Source organism: Cervus canadensis, chromosome 13, assembly GCF_019320065.1.
Source record: "Cervus canadensis isolate Bull #8, Minnesota chromosome 13, ASM1932006v1, whole genome shotgun sequence".
NCBI lineage: Eukaryota > Metazoa > Chordata > Mammalia > Artiodactyla > Cervidae > Cervus > Cervus canadensis.
The window spans coordinates 27,940,983-27,955,337 of NC_057398.1; the positions used below are offsets into that span (position 1 = coordinate 27,940,983).

At 53.6% G+C, this 14,355-nt stretch overlaps 1 protein-coding gene and 1 long non-coding RNA gene across 4 annotated transcripts in view; one reads left to right on the forward strand and one right to left on the reverse strand.

The window, feature by feature from the left end:
- Nucleotides 1-91: 91 nt before the first annotated feature.
- Nucleotides 92-12,072, reverse strand: LOC122452117. The gene is made up of 3 exons (XR_006272590.1): nt 11,685-12,072; nt 1,011-1,288; nt 92-501 (listed from the first exon to the last, which is right to left on the reverse strand). It is a non-coding gene; the product is annotated as an uncharacterized LOC122452117 (long non-coding RNA).
- Nucleotides 8,370-14,355, forward strand: part of FBLIM1 (filamin binding LIM protein 1) — a 26,041-nt gene continuing 20,055 nt past the window's right edge. The window contains exon 1 of one of the 3 annotated variants that reach the window (XM_043485518.1): nt 8,370-8,473. The gene's annotated coding sequence lies outside the window, so the exon portion shown is untranslated. Of the gene's footprint in view, nt 8,474-10,279; nt 10,385-10,761; nt 10,787-14,355 lie in introns of those variants that run through there. The other 2 variants (XM_043485517.1, XM_043485519.1) reach the window with 2 other exon arrangements.

The window sequence follows — 14,355 nt, forward strand, 5'->3', positions numbered from 1 at the left end:
CAGGGACTGTTTTCCAAACAAAAAGTGAGCCACGTGAGCTGAAAAAGGATTCTTTTCTTATCTATTAAATTATTTTTGTGAGAAGTCTGACATGGGTATAAAAATCAGATCATTCTACTGAGGCATACCAAATAAAGAGAAATAGGCCTGAAGTCCGGAGGGCAGAAGAAATCCAGAAGGTATGATCTGGAACAGGAACAGGAAACTAAATTTGTTAGGTCCCAGACCGCAAGATACCAGATCCTGGGCTCTGACCAGCATCCTCCTGAAGAGGTGGGAGAACAGAGCCTCAGTTCCTGCTAAGAGGGGATGGTAGCCTCTGGACCACCTGGGATTGGGGTAGGCCTGCCTCCTCACTCCTAAGCAACACCCCTGCCAACCTGTGGCTTTTCTGAGCTATGGCATTGTCCCTCTGGCTGCCTCTTCGTTCCTTTCCCCATTACTGAACATCTGCATGGGGCAAGGCTCTGGGCCGGGAGCAAGATGCACAAGTAGCAATTGCTGCAAAAAAAAAAGGAAAAAAAAGCTAGTAAGGGGATAGAGTAATGGAGGGCTAGGGAAGATATATTTGGTATCAAAAGCTACATAACAAATGACCCCCAAATTTAGCAGCTTAAAAGAACAAACACTGGGACTTCTCTTGTGGGCTGTGGCTAAGACTCCATGCTTCTAATGCAAGGAACCAGGGTTCAAACCTTGGTAAGGGAACTAGATCTCACATGCCACAACAAGAGTTTGCATGCCACAACTAAAGACCCTGCCTGCCGTAACTAAGACCCGGTGCAGCCAAATAAATAGATAAAAATATTTAAAACAGGGAACTTCCCTGGTGGTCCAGTAGCTAAGACTGTGCTTCCAGTGCAAAGGGGCCTGGGTTCGATCCCTGGTCAGGGAACTAGTCACACAGGCCACAGTGAAGATAGAAGATCACCTATGCCACAACTAAGACCTGAGGCAGCCAAATAAATAAATATTAAAAAAAATTTTTAAACAGAACAACAGACACTTACTGTCTCACTTTTTCTGTGGGTTGAGAATCCAGGTGCAGCTTGGCTGAATCTTCTGGCTCAGAGTCTCTCACCGGCCACAGTCCAGGTGTCGGCCAAGGCTGTGGTGTCTACTGGGGCAGCGTCTACTTCCAGGCTCACTTACTTGGTTGTTGACAGGATTCAGTTTCTCATGGGCTATCGGGCCAAGAGGCTCAGTTCTTCTCTGATGGTTGGCCAGAGTCTCCCTCTGCCACATGGGCCTCTCCACAGGGCAGCCTACAACATGGCAGCCAGCTTCCCTTAGAGCAAGCAAGTGAGGGAGACAGAAGACAGAGCAGGACAGAAGTCACCGTCTTTGTAAATCAGTGTTAAAACCAACATCCCAGTGTTTTCGCTGTATTCTGTTGGTTAGAAGCAAGTGGCTGCATTTAGCCCACTCTTGAAAAGAAGGGATTACTTGAGGTCATGGCAGAGGATAGGGGTCTTCAGGGGCTGTTTTAGAAGCTGCCTTCCACAGAAGGCTTCTTTGAGAAGACCTTCTTTGAGGAGGACTGGCCAAGAAGAAAGCTGAGGGAGGAACACCCCAGACTGAGAGAACAACACAGGGAAAGACCCTGAGGTGGGACCCAGCTGGGAGAATTTAGGAACAGCAGGAACTTTAGCATAGCTAGATCATCACAGGATGCAGTGGCAGGAAGGAGGTCAGCAGTGGCAGGAAGGAGGTCACGGAGGTGGGCAGGCACCAGATTGCTCAGGGCCAAGGCCAGCATTAGGACTTCATTCTCCTGTGACGAGCAGACAATGGAGGGTTTGCACACGGAGGTGACATTATCCGACTTACATTTTTAGAAGATTCCCCTCCATGCTCTTTTTAGAGTAGACCGTATAGAAACATTCAACCAGCTTTTGAAACATTTGGAATAACCCAGGTGAGAGGCTGGGGGCTTGGGCCAGGGTGGTGGCCATGGAAGTGGCCAGACTGGTTGGATTCTGAACATGTTTTGAAAAGCTGATAAGATATTCTGGTCAATTAGATGTGAGCTTGAGAGGAAGCGAGGAGTCCTGGAATTCCTAGCTTCGGGGCCTGAACAGTGGGTGAATGAACTGGGGGCCTCTAGGGACAGGGCAGGGTTACCTCATGCAGGTGGGGTCGTCATCAATTGAAGGTCCGGTGTTATGACATGGTCTGAGGTTTGGGGAGGCCCTGCTGAGAAAGAGTCACAGAAACCAAGTCCTGGAGGTTGAGGGGGAGTTTCGAGGCCACGGGGGTGGTGGTGTAGCCCAGGTAGGTCTTAAGACTTCTGAGTGGCTTGCGGGATGGAGGAGGGGTCAGTGTGGCAGGAGCAGAGGGGACAAAGGGCACAGTGGCGGGAAATGCAGTCACAGAGGCAGGCTGGGGCCAGATCACCAGGACATGGGAGGGGTCTGTCATCTCCCCAAGACCATCGGGAGCCACAGAAAGGGTGCGGGCCTGTGACGACCACATGCTGCTTTAGTGAGATGGCCTAGCCTTCTCTCTTCTCCTGCTTGGAGGCTGGATTATAAGGAGTAACAGCAGGGCAAATCCAGAACTTCCCTGGTGGTCCAGTGGTTAAGAATCCACCTTCCAACTCAGGGACAAGGGTTCAACCCCTGGTCAGGGAACTAAGATCTCATATGCAACTGAGCCTGGACACCACAGCTGAGACTCAACACAGCCAAATAAAGTAAATAAGAGCAGGGCTAATTCAATGTTAAGGGTCCCTTTTAGGAAGAAGAGTAGAAAATTTGTATGTAAGTGAAAATTGAGGTTGAGAAAGAAAAGCAAGATAAATTACTGGAACTGTAGAGACTTGGGTCAGTTCTCCTGACATCTCTCTGGGCACTTTGGCAGGAACACTTAAAAGGAAGATGTTTCCTGAGTGTAACTTGGCTGCCCTTCCCTCCTGGACCACTTCATAACTCCCAGAGATTGTCAGCTCTCATAGGGGCCATGCGAGTTAGGGAACTGAGCAGAAGTTTCATTAACTTCACAGTAAGCCTACCTCTGGGCTTCTCTGGTGGCTCAGTGGTAAAGAAGCTGCCTGCCATTGCAGGAGATGTGGGTTCGATCCCTGGGTCGGGACGATCCCCTGGAGAAGGAAATGGTGACCCACTCCAGTATTCTTGCCTGGGAAATCCCAGGGACAGAGGGGCTGACAGGCTACAGTTCATGTGGTCATGAAGAGTCGGACACAACCTAGGAACTAAACAAGAACAACAACACAAGCCTACCTCCAGGGAAGAGAACAGTAAGGAGGTCAACTGGGGGCTGTAGCAGGGCCTAGGCCATGTTACACTTCAGTTAGGAGGGGTCTCAGGATTGGGGTTCCCACGGTGGGGTTCCCACGGGCAGAGAGAGCGGTGGACAGATGCTGCCAGGGGTGGGAGCTCAAAGAAGAGCCTGGGGTCAGTGGGGGAATAGGGGTCTGGCGCTGGCAAGCAGCTGAGGGATTGGGGAGATTTAGGAAACACTCCCAAGTGAGTGAAACCAGGACTTCCTCTCCTGTTGACAGAAGGGGCTCTGACTTTCAAAGCCCGGGTCAAGGAGGGGCCTTTCCAGCCCACTAAGACTCAAGCCCTACCATGGCCCACCCTACACTTCCCACTGTCTCTGAAGCCGATGCTGAGTTGCTTAGCAGAGGCCTGGCCGTGGGAACCAGTGGGTCCAGCCAGAGCCAGCTCAGGCCCCTGGACCAGGAGGGGATTAAGAGCCAGACGTTGTTGTCACAGTCAGGTCTGGAGGCTGGGCCTGCCTGGCCTGTGTGAACACAGGGCTTGGGGTCTGAGAGTCGGAACTCCATGTAACTATAACTGTGGTTCAGTTACTCCCTGTGTGGTTTTTGAAAATTTCCCTACACACTTTGGAGAAGGAAATGGCAACCCACTCCAGTATTCTTGCCTGGAGAATTCCATGGACAGAGGAGCCTGGTGGGCTTCTGTCCGTGGGGTCGCATAGAGTCGGACATTACTGAGTGACTAACACTACACACTTGGGCTGTTCAGTTTAAAGGGTTTGGAGCTGGACTGTGTAGGCTTAAATGAAGCTTCCTAACAGAGATGACCTTGAACAAGTTACTCTCTGTGCCTCAGCTTCTCCATTTGTTTAGAGGACCAAACGGGATGAAGGAGGTAGGGCACTCAGACCAGAGCCTGACTTCTAGTGCTGTGCCCCCTGCCCTCACATCAGTCCTGGGGAAGCCCTCTTAATGTGAGGAGTCGATGAACACAGTTGAGTAAGAGGAGCAGGAAGGAGACACTGGCTCAAGTGGCAAAGGCAGGAACGGATCTCAGGGAGGAAGGAAATGAAGAGGTCTCCCGCCTCCCCCATCCTGTCCACCAGACTGCTCCCTAGGTGGAGAGAGATGATGCATATTTGCATTTTATTTGCAAAGAGCTGCATGAGGATTTAGCTGGCACTAGTGGTAAAGAACCCACCTGCAAATGCAGGTGGATGTAAGAGACACAGGTTCAATCCCTGGGTTGGGAAGATCCCCCGGAGGAGGGCATGGCAACCCACTGCAGTATTCTTACCTGAAGAATCCCATGGACAGAGGAGCCTGGCAGGCTACAGTCCACAGGATTGCAAGGAGTCAGACACAACTAAAGTGACCTAGCGTGCACTCGTAAGGATTTATAACCCTGTGCTGCCCATTTTTCTTGCATTATTTTCCCCCAGCCTTCAGGACAACCTTGTGAGGAGTTGATTGTTCTTTTCTGTATCTTCCTGGAGAAAACTCAAAGTTCAGAGAAATTAAATGACTTGCTCAAGGAGGACTTCCCTGGTGGTTCAGGGGTTAAGAATCCATCCACCTTCCAGTGCAGGGGATGCAGGTTTGATCCCTGGTCAGGAAACTAAGATCCCACATGCCGTAGGGCAACTAAGTCCCCAGGAACCACTGGGCCTGTGCCACAACTAGAGAGAAGCCTGTCTGCCACAACTAAGACCTGATGCAGCCAAAATTAAATACATGATTTTTTTAATTGACTTGCTCAAGATTACAGAGCTAATAAATGGGGGAGCCAAGATCGAAATTCAAGTGGGTCTGACTCCAAAGCCCAAATTCTTAATGGCTCACTAACTTTGCATGCTACTGCTAAGTCACTTCAGTCATGTCCGACTCTGTGTGACCCCATCCCTGGGATTCTCCAGGCAAGAACACTGGAGTGGGTTGCCATTTCCTTCTCCAATGCATAAAAGTGAAAAGTGAAAGTGAAGTCGAGCAGTCATGTCCGACTCTTGGCAACGCCATGGACTGCAGCCTACAAGGCTCCTCCGTCCATGGGATTTTCCAGGCAAGAGTACTGGAGTGGGGTGCCATTGCCTTCTCCTAACTTTGCATATGCAGCTACTTTAAGACCCTCTCCTCCTACTCATGCATTGTATTTAAATTACTGAGACCCTACAAAGTGACAAGCACTGGGCTGGCTGCTGGAGACAGACAGTAGTAAGTCACAGCCCCGCTCCCAGTCTGGTGGGTAAAGCATATTGGTTCCACTCAGAAGCCTTGAGGTGAATCCGTAGGATTGACGTGACTCCTGACACCTGGAGGAATCGGAACAGGCTTCTCAAAAGTGCTGAGACTAGTGCAGAGTTTGCCGGGAGGAAGGGAGTGATCAAGACTCATGAAGTCTCACCAGTATGCCTCATGACTCTGCTATAAGCAACAGAAATAGTTTTTAACTGGTTGAAGAAAACTCAAGAAAAAAGAGGATGCACTAGCTCCAGAGATCCAGTGGGAGGACTTTCAGGCATGGCTGGATCTAGCAGCTTAAGTGATGAAATCAGTTATTCTCTTTCTCTATCATCTTTGCTCTGCTGTCCTCTGTCTTGGTCCAAGCGTTGGCAGAAATCATGCCAAGCTTGCATCCTGCCAGCCTGGGAAAAATAAGTCCTCTTTCTACATACTTCCAGCCAGGAACTGAAAGTAGGGGTGAGGTTTGCCAAACAGAAATTGGGTGCTGTTACCAGAATCTAGGAAAGGGATGCTAGCTGACAGGATCCATGATGTCTGCTAGATTCTTGAGCGGAACCAAGTCTTCCTTACCTTCAGCATTTTGTCCATCTTACTATGATATCCAAACCTCTGTCCTCTATATGATGGGAAAAGGAAAGGAACTCACCTAAACACCTTAGGCAAATTTATCCACATTCATCCCAACAAATCCTCACAGTGAAGCCACAAGAAGCTACTGCCATCCCAGGGTTACAAGAGAAAACAGGCTCAGAGAGAAGTGACTTGCCCAAGGTAACAGGCTGGCAAGTGACCGAGCTGGAATCACTCACACATACTGATGTTACCTGTATCTGTGCTTGCCCCTGCTGCAGCCTGCCCCTGCTACAGTGTGAGGAGGCCCCACTTCTCTGTACTTCTGCACCCCTGCCAGCCCCTAGCACAGCCCCTACACACAGTAGGTATCCAGGAATAAGTGTTGAACTGACCTGACTTCATACAGACAGAGTGGAGGATGGAGGGAGGGACAGGGGCAAGAAGCCAGGACTGGAAGGTCCATGGGTTTTCTGAGGCTGCTTGCCAAGGAACAGACCCCTCCCCCCACCCCACCCCACCCGCACCGCAATCCCAACCCAGATACATAATTTCATGCAGCTTCACATGTGGGCATCCCTAGGCTGGGGCTGACAGCTCGGCTCTGGCCTGGCCCACCTTGAGCCTATCAAGGGGAAAGGCAATTGGACCAAAGGATACTTTCCTTCCCTGGGGTCTCTGGCTCCCTGGGGGCTGCAGCTTAGCGAGCTCCAGAGGAGAATCAGAGCAGGGAGGACAGCTCCATGTCACTCTCCCCAGGCTTGTCACTGTTCTCAGGCCTAGCTTCAGAGCAAAGGGACCCTGTGAGCTGAGCGTTCTGGAAATCAGGCAAGTGTTATGTGGGAACAGCCAACACGACTACTGGTGGGACAGCAACTCTGGGCCGGGCCCTGGGCTGCCTTGTCCCCAGCAGCTCTGCAAAGGGAAGCATTCATGTCCCCACCCAAGGGTGTCCAGTCCAGCTGCCCCATGTTACAGGTGAGGAAACAGGGCCTTGGAGAAGGGAGGAACTTGTCCATGATCACAGCCAGCACCAGAGAGCCGGGAGTTAAGCCTAAGTCTGACCTCGAAGCCTGTGTTTTTCTTACTGCCTTCCTCTCCCTGGAATGTCCTCCCCTGTTCCTCTTGTGGCTGGTTCCTCCTCATCTCAGCTTAAATGTTATCCCCCAGAGAGGCCTGGCCTACTCCCACCTACACCCCTTACTCTGTCTTAGCCTCTTGCTCATTCCTATATAGCACACATCACCACTGGTAATCATCGTATTAATTTTTGTTGGGAATTTCCTGGCGGTCCAGTGCTTAGGACTAGGTGCTTTAACTGCAGTGGCCAGGGTTCAATCCCTTGTCGGGGAACTAAGATCCCACAAGCTGCGTGGTACAGCCAAAACAAACAAACAAAAAGATTGTTATGCACTGATCTCCCCTGTGGATACTGTTCTATGCTATGCTTAGTTACTCAGTCGTGTCCGACTCTTTGTGACCTCATGGACTGTAGCCCACCAGGCTCCTCTGTCCATGGGGATTCTCCAGGCAAGAATACTGAAGTGAGTTGCCATGCCCTCCTCCAGGGGATCTTCCCAAGCCAGGGATAAAACCCAGGTCTCCCACATTGCAGGCGGATTCTTTACCATCTGAGCCACCAGGGAAGCCCCTGTGAATACCAGGACTGATTACATCTGACTTGATTCTCATGGGCTCCACGACTCGAGCTGAGCACACAGTAGGTGCTCAACTCCTCTTTGGGTAGGCGGTGCCGTGTTCCCCAGCAGACTGGACAGCAGCAAATGTCCCCACTGCCCTAGATCTTACTCTCCAACCTCTCGCCCGCCTCCCCTGCATCCAGGGTCTCAGCTTGTTGTTCAGGCTCTCAGTCATTTCTGACTCTTTGTGACTCCACGGACTGCAGCACACCAGGCTTCCCTGTCCTTTACCATCTCGTAGAGTTTGCTCAGACTCACATCCATTGAGTCAGTAACGCTATCCAATCATCTTATCCTCTATCGTCCCCTTCTCCTTTTGCCCTCAATCTTTCCCAATGTCAGGGTCTTTTCCAATGAGGCAGCTCTCTGCATCAGGTGGCCAAAGTATTGGAGCTTCGGCATCAGTTCTTCCAGTGTATATAGTTCTTCTATAGGGTCTCAGCTGTCGTGACCATGATAGATTGAATCTTTTTTGCTCAGTGGCTTAGGAGAAAGCTGCTTCAGGCTGGCAGGACAGGAGGAGGAGAGCAGAGCCTCTGAGCTGGCAGACAAAGGGCGTGTGTTCTTATCCAGTGCACTTCCTGGGTTTCCATTGCAGGAAGCCGGGCACCTGCCGAGGTGACACCGACACCGGGGCTGGTGCTGGAGTCCCTTGTCCGGGACACTCTTCTTCCCCCAGGAGCAGCGGCAGAGGTGGGAAAGAGGTGCTGGACAGTCGGTAAGTGGCAGCAGCTGGACCCCACGTTCCCCTTGCACCTGCCCTCTTCCAAGCCAGTCTTAGCTCAGAGCAGGTGTGGGAAGGCTTAGATCCTGCTTGGAGTCAGTGAGACCTTAGGCCCCACATCAACCCTTCGGTGCCTCACTGTCCCACCTGGAGGTGCTCAGGGGAGGTATCATGGAGGTGTGTGTGGGGGGAGCAACATTTTTATTTGCTTTAAATAAGCTTCTGAGTCACAATGCACTTTAAAAGGGAGTTCTATGGCTAAAGTGTCTGAAAACCTCTGGATCAAACCTTCTTCCTTAGGGTCCTTCCCATGGCTGGCATCCAGTGGTTTCTTCCTTCCTCCTGGGGAAGGTATAGAGATCTTGTTCCAAGGGGTGCTTGCAAAGGGAGGTAACCTTGCCAAGCAGGGGAATGAACCTGACCACAGGCTCAGGCAGCCTTGAATGCAAGTCTCCCTCTGCTGAAAAGAGGAGTCACCTGTCTTTGCATCTTGAAGGGTGGAAGCCCCTGGGACCTGCAGGGCAGTGTGTGTACCCAGGGGCACCCACTGCTGTGGGTTAGAATCCAGCTCTGCTATTTGTCTCTTGTGTTGGCCTTGAGCCTCTCTCTGCCTCAGTTTCCTCATCTGTGAAGCAGGAATAATCAGCCTTTTCCCATAGGGCTCTCCTGGGAATTAAATGGAAAGGTCGGCAGGCTGAGCATCAGATAGCCCTATGAACAGCGGCTACTGTTACTACTGTTGTTATTAGGACTGGCTGTGAGGACGGAATGAAAAAAGGGATGCTGAGGGGGATGGGAGAGGTGACCAAATATGAGTGAGGGATTTAGGGAGGCAGGGTGGGGGAGGAAGATGAGCACAGGACAGGATGTTCAGCACCCCCACCCAGCCCCCAGAAGCATGACGCCCCCCAAAACAGCCCCAGAGCGCTCGGCCAGCAGCATGACTGCAGCTTTGGGCCCACAGAGGAGAGCCAGACCCTGCCTGGCCTCCCTGCAGATGGCGCGGAGTCCAGCACTCCTCTGGCCTCTGCCACTGTGGCTTTAATCAAAAGAACAATCTGTTTGCCTCTGAATCAGACCCAGATTCCTTTTCCCAGCAACGTTCCCTGGGCCTCCAGGGACTCAGGCGGCCCATCCAGGCTCCATCTCCTGCCCCAGAGCCCAGGCTGGGCTTCTCCCTCCCCGTTCCACGTTTGGAGGGTGGGGGAGCAGGAGGTGGGAGAGGTAGCGGGGTCGGATACGGCCCAGCGTGGCAAACCGGGTGACCTGATTGCCAGCAAGGCCCTGTCTGCCAGGCCTCCCAGAGGATCCTGTCCCCCCAGGACTCTGGGACCCACGTGCAGAAGGTGTTAGGGTCCAGACAGGTCATTAGCCCCATTTTAGAGGCGAAGAAACTGAGGCTCAAGAAGGTGGAGTGACTGCGAAGTGTCACAAGATTAGTGAATGTCCAGGGAATCCAGGTCCCACCTGACCCCTAAGACCTTGGGAGATCCCAGGCCAAACTGGTAGGGCCACCACCCCAGGTGACCTCGGGGAGGGGGTTGGGGGAGGACCACTCTGGGTTCACAAAGGACGAGGAGAGTGGGCACCCAAGGAGGCCGCCCACCCTCCAGGCCTGGGCCAAGGGGAAGGGAGGAGGGGTCGAGGGAACAAAGGGAGCGGGGAGGGGGCGGCGCGGGGCGCTGCCGGGCAGGTGTGGGGGGGCAGGTAGGGGCCGCTTCCGCCCGGCGGGAATCCCGGGTCCCCTCCCCCCAAGCTTCACCTTTTATGGTAAGGCGGCCGGGGCGGCGGGGCGGAGGGAGCCGAGGGGGCGGGGAGGGCGGAGGGGGCGGGAGGCGCCGCGCCGCTCCTGGCTCTGCTCGATCGGGTGACCGACCGGAGCCGCCGGGGGCGCGGGCGGCTCAGGTAAGCGGAGCGGAGCGGGGCGGGGTGGGGTGGGGGTCCCGTCCTGCCGCCCGCGCCCCCGGCTACACACAGGTGACAGCGCGGGCAGCCCCTGGCAGGCGCGCAACCCCGCGCCCCCGCCCGGACCCCAGCTCCGGCGCTTCCAGGGGGGCCCGCGGGACTGCGGGCCGGGGGTGCGGGTCTCTGTTCCCAGAGCGGAGGGAGGGCAGGTCTGGAGGTAGCGCGGGTGTCCCTGCCCGGGAGCGGCACGCGGAGAGAAGGGATGGAAGCAGGGCGGAAGCTCCCGCACAAAGAGGACAGCGTCCCGCACATGGATCGAATTAAAGTCCCCGGCGGCGCCCCACCGTGACCCGGCCAGCCGCCCCGCCGGGGTGCTTGAGCGAGGGCGCCGGGTTTCCGAAGGTCCGGGAAGCTCTGGGCCCCTTTCCCCAGCCGGGCTTAGGCGAGGGGCAGCAGGGGCCGCGGAACTGCCCCTCTCTGGGCCTCAGATCCTCGGGGGTGGGGGGGCGGGGGGGGGCGGTGCTGGGAAGGGGTGGGACTGAGCTATCCCCAGGGTGTGTGCCTGGGGCACCCTGGCCTGAGTCCTCCAGCCCAGATTCTGAGGACCCCGCCGAGAGGCTGGGCAGCGCCCAGATCCCTCTACTTCACATTGATGGAAGCCAAGTCCTGGTCTTCTCAGGCGCCCCCTGGGGTTCCGCCTCTCGCCTGAGGTACTGAATAACCGTCAGGCTTTCTCTTGGCACCTACCCAGTACCAAGATCTTGAGCACCCCTCTTTTATCCTCTCAGCTACCCTTCCAGAAAGACCTCATTATTTCCACTTTTTGAAATAACAGAGGCCCAGAGAGGTTCAGTGACCTCCTTAGGGTGGCCCAGCAGGAAAGAGGTGGGGTTGGGGATGAACTCAGCCCTGTGTACCTCCTCCACTTCCCTGGGGTGGGAGAGGGGGAGGCCCTTCTGTCCCAGGCTGCAAGGTCTCCCTGCAGGGCCGGGAGAGGGGGCTCAGTTTCACTCCCACTGCCTGCAATTTAACTCCCAACCAAGCCTCGGCTGCTTTCTCGGAGTACTGGAGAGCACAGCTTAGAGGTGGTCCCAGAGGGTTTGGGAGGAGTAGGACCAGGGACAGGGACCCTGGTCACGGACTACCCCCATCCCTGGAGGCCCTCTGGGTCAGCCAGCCCTGCCCCTGCCCTGGGCTGCAGCCTAAAGCTGGGCTGGGTGGGTGGCTGGATCTCAGCCTCCTTCCTTCCTCTTAACAGGAAATGACTTTCCTTCCCTTTGTTTCCACTTTCTCCGCTTACCCAACTGGATCTCACATTGGTCCTCTGGGGGAGGAAGGGTGGCGGCAGAGGGTCCCCCGGGGCAGGGCTGGCTGGGAGGCTGCCCCGCAGGGAGCTTTCTCACACACCCCCGCTCCAGGGTGACCTGGGGGGCATTGGGACCCGAGGGGAGCCTTGGCTCCCTTTCCTGCTTGGGTCTGACTGACAGGGCTTTGAAAATCCCTAGCTCGGCCCCTTCCCCTGGGGCCTGAAGTCCCTGTTGGAAGCGCTGGGAAGGGATAGGCCTGGGTTGGTTGGGGGGGGTGGGGGGTGGGAGTGGGGAGTGCTGCCCAGCTGTGAACATCTGGCTTCAGTGCTGGGATGTTCATCCTGGACATTTTCTGAGAAGCCAGCAGATCTGATTTCCCGGAGGGCTGTTCTGGGGTAGAGTGGGGTTCAGGGCAGGATGGGAGGGAGGCGGAGAAGGCACCCTCGGCAGCCTCCGGGGATGAGACCAGAGTTTACTGGCCATCTGATAATTAGTCTGGATTGAGCCATTTTGTGTAAGAACAGGCCTGGAGATTTTGCCTCCCCACCTCCACCCACCCTGAATCATTCAGGGGAAAAAAATGTGACCTCTCAGGCCCAAAGATACCCCCTGGACTTCCAGGTTGGATCCTGCTCTGTTAGAATTCCAGGTCTCCAACTTCTTGCTTGGGGCCTCACCTGGCCTCATCTATACAGTGGGGGCAGGACTTCCCTGATGGTCCAGTGGCTAAAACTTCATCCTTTCAATGCAGGGGCCCCGCGGTTCATCCCACGTGTGACACGCCATGCAGGCCACAACTAAGACTCACTGTGGACAACTAAATATTTTAAAAAATGAAGTGGGGGGACTTCCCTGGTGGTCCAGTGGCTAAGACTCCATGCTCCCAGTGCAGGGGACCCGGGTTCAATCCCTGGTCAGGGAACTAGATCCCACATGCCACAACTAAAGAGTTTGTATGCCGCAAGTAAAGACCTGGTGCAAATAAATAAATAAATATTTAAAAAAAAAAAAATGAAGTGGGGGCATAGCAATATGTGTTAAGAATCAAGTGTCTTTTTAATGTATTGTTTTATAATTATTTTTACTATTATTTTGGCTGTGCTGTGCATGAAGGGTGTGTGGGATTTGAGTCTTAACCACTGGACTGTCCCAAGAATTATGTGACTTTGAAGGCTCAGTAAGCACTGGTGGCAATGCCTGGCACAGGGCAAGCACTTTATCAGTGGGTGCCCTTGTTCTTGTATTTAAACCTTAGATGCACTTTGAAACTTGTTTGCAAAAATAGATACTTAAACTTGTAACAAAGTATGAAGCCGAAGAGGAGGACAGCCAACAGAAGCATATGTACTTCCAAACATCACTTACAAAACAAGAAACAAAAGAGAAGTACTTCACAAGAACTTTAGAAGTTTTATTCCTATATTGCTTTCTTTTTCAGAACAGATATTTTATTATCAGAATGAGCTACACATTTTAATCAAAGATAAATCAATTTAAAGGGAATTTAGGAACGTATATTATTACTATTCTCCATCAGTCTCCAGGAGTCCACAGCAGCTGGTGGAGGGAGGCCTTTGAGTGGCCACTCAGGCTCCAGGTCATTAGAGTCCCTGTGGGCCAGCCTTTGGGGCTGAGTCAGGGTGGCCCATATGGAGAATAAGATAGAAAAAGGACAATTCCTCCCCTGGGCACAAGCCCTGGGTGACCAGTAAGAACTCTAGAGCTGAATGTGGACAACTTGCCCCACCCCATGACCCCACCTCATCCCTGGCCCCAGAGCCTACTCTTGGCAGGAACCACCAGAGAGAAGGAAAGTGCACTCTCCCTGGTCCGGATGCTGCCTTGCTCCCAGATCCATGCTTTATGTCTCCTGTGAGCTGGACTTGGGTCATGCAAAGACTACAGATGATGCAGTTGTAAGCATATGAGGTCACTTCTAGGGAGTGGGCAGACATGATGGTGAGCCAGCGTGGCCTGTGATGGGCTGTCATTGCCCTGTGGAGTAGACAACTACCCTCAAGTAGGAAATCAGGGGACGCTTCAGGGAGGAGGTGATGTTTGCGCTGGGCTTCTAAGGAAAAACTGGAATTTACCCTGCACTGGGCAGGAAAGACAGATGGTAGGAACATGCCAGGGCAAGTAAGGGAGAAAGATGGTCCAGGAAGGGTGCATGGTCCAAGGTGGTAAAAAATAGGTTGAGGCCAGGGGAATTTGGACTTTATTTTGAAGGTAGTAGGGAGCCATGGAAGCCTTTTGAGTAGAGAAGAAACAGATTGATGCTCCAGAAAGATCACTCCAGAGGCAGGATTGGAGATCCTTGAGGCACTCACCCCTTTGCCTGAACCAGGGCATGACTCTGGAGATGAGAGCAGGAGAGATTCTGGCCACAGGATTAAGAGCTGATTGGATGTGGAGGCTGAGGGCTGAGCACAGGATGCTGGTTTCTGAGCTGGGTCGGGAGAGGGCAGCAGAGCCAGGTGGCCAGGAGCATGGGCTCTGGGTTCAGATCCCAAGCTCCCTGCTGCATGACCCTGAATGAATGACTTCCACTTCTTCCTCTGGGCTTCCTCATCTGTAAGACAGGGATGGTAACAGTGCTTTTCCCGCTGCATCCGTGGGAGGTGTGTGAGTTAATGGGCGGAAAGTGCTTAGGGCAGGACTGGC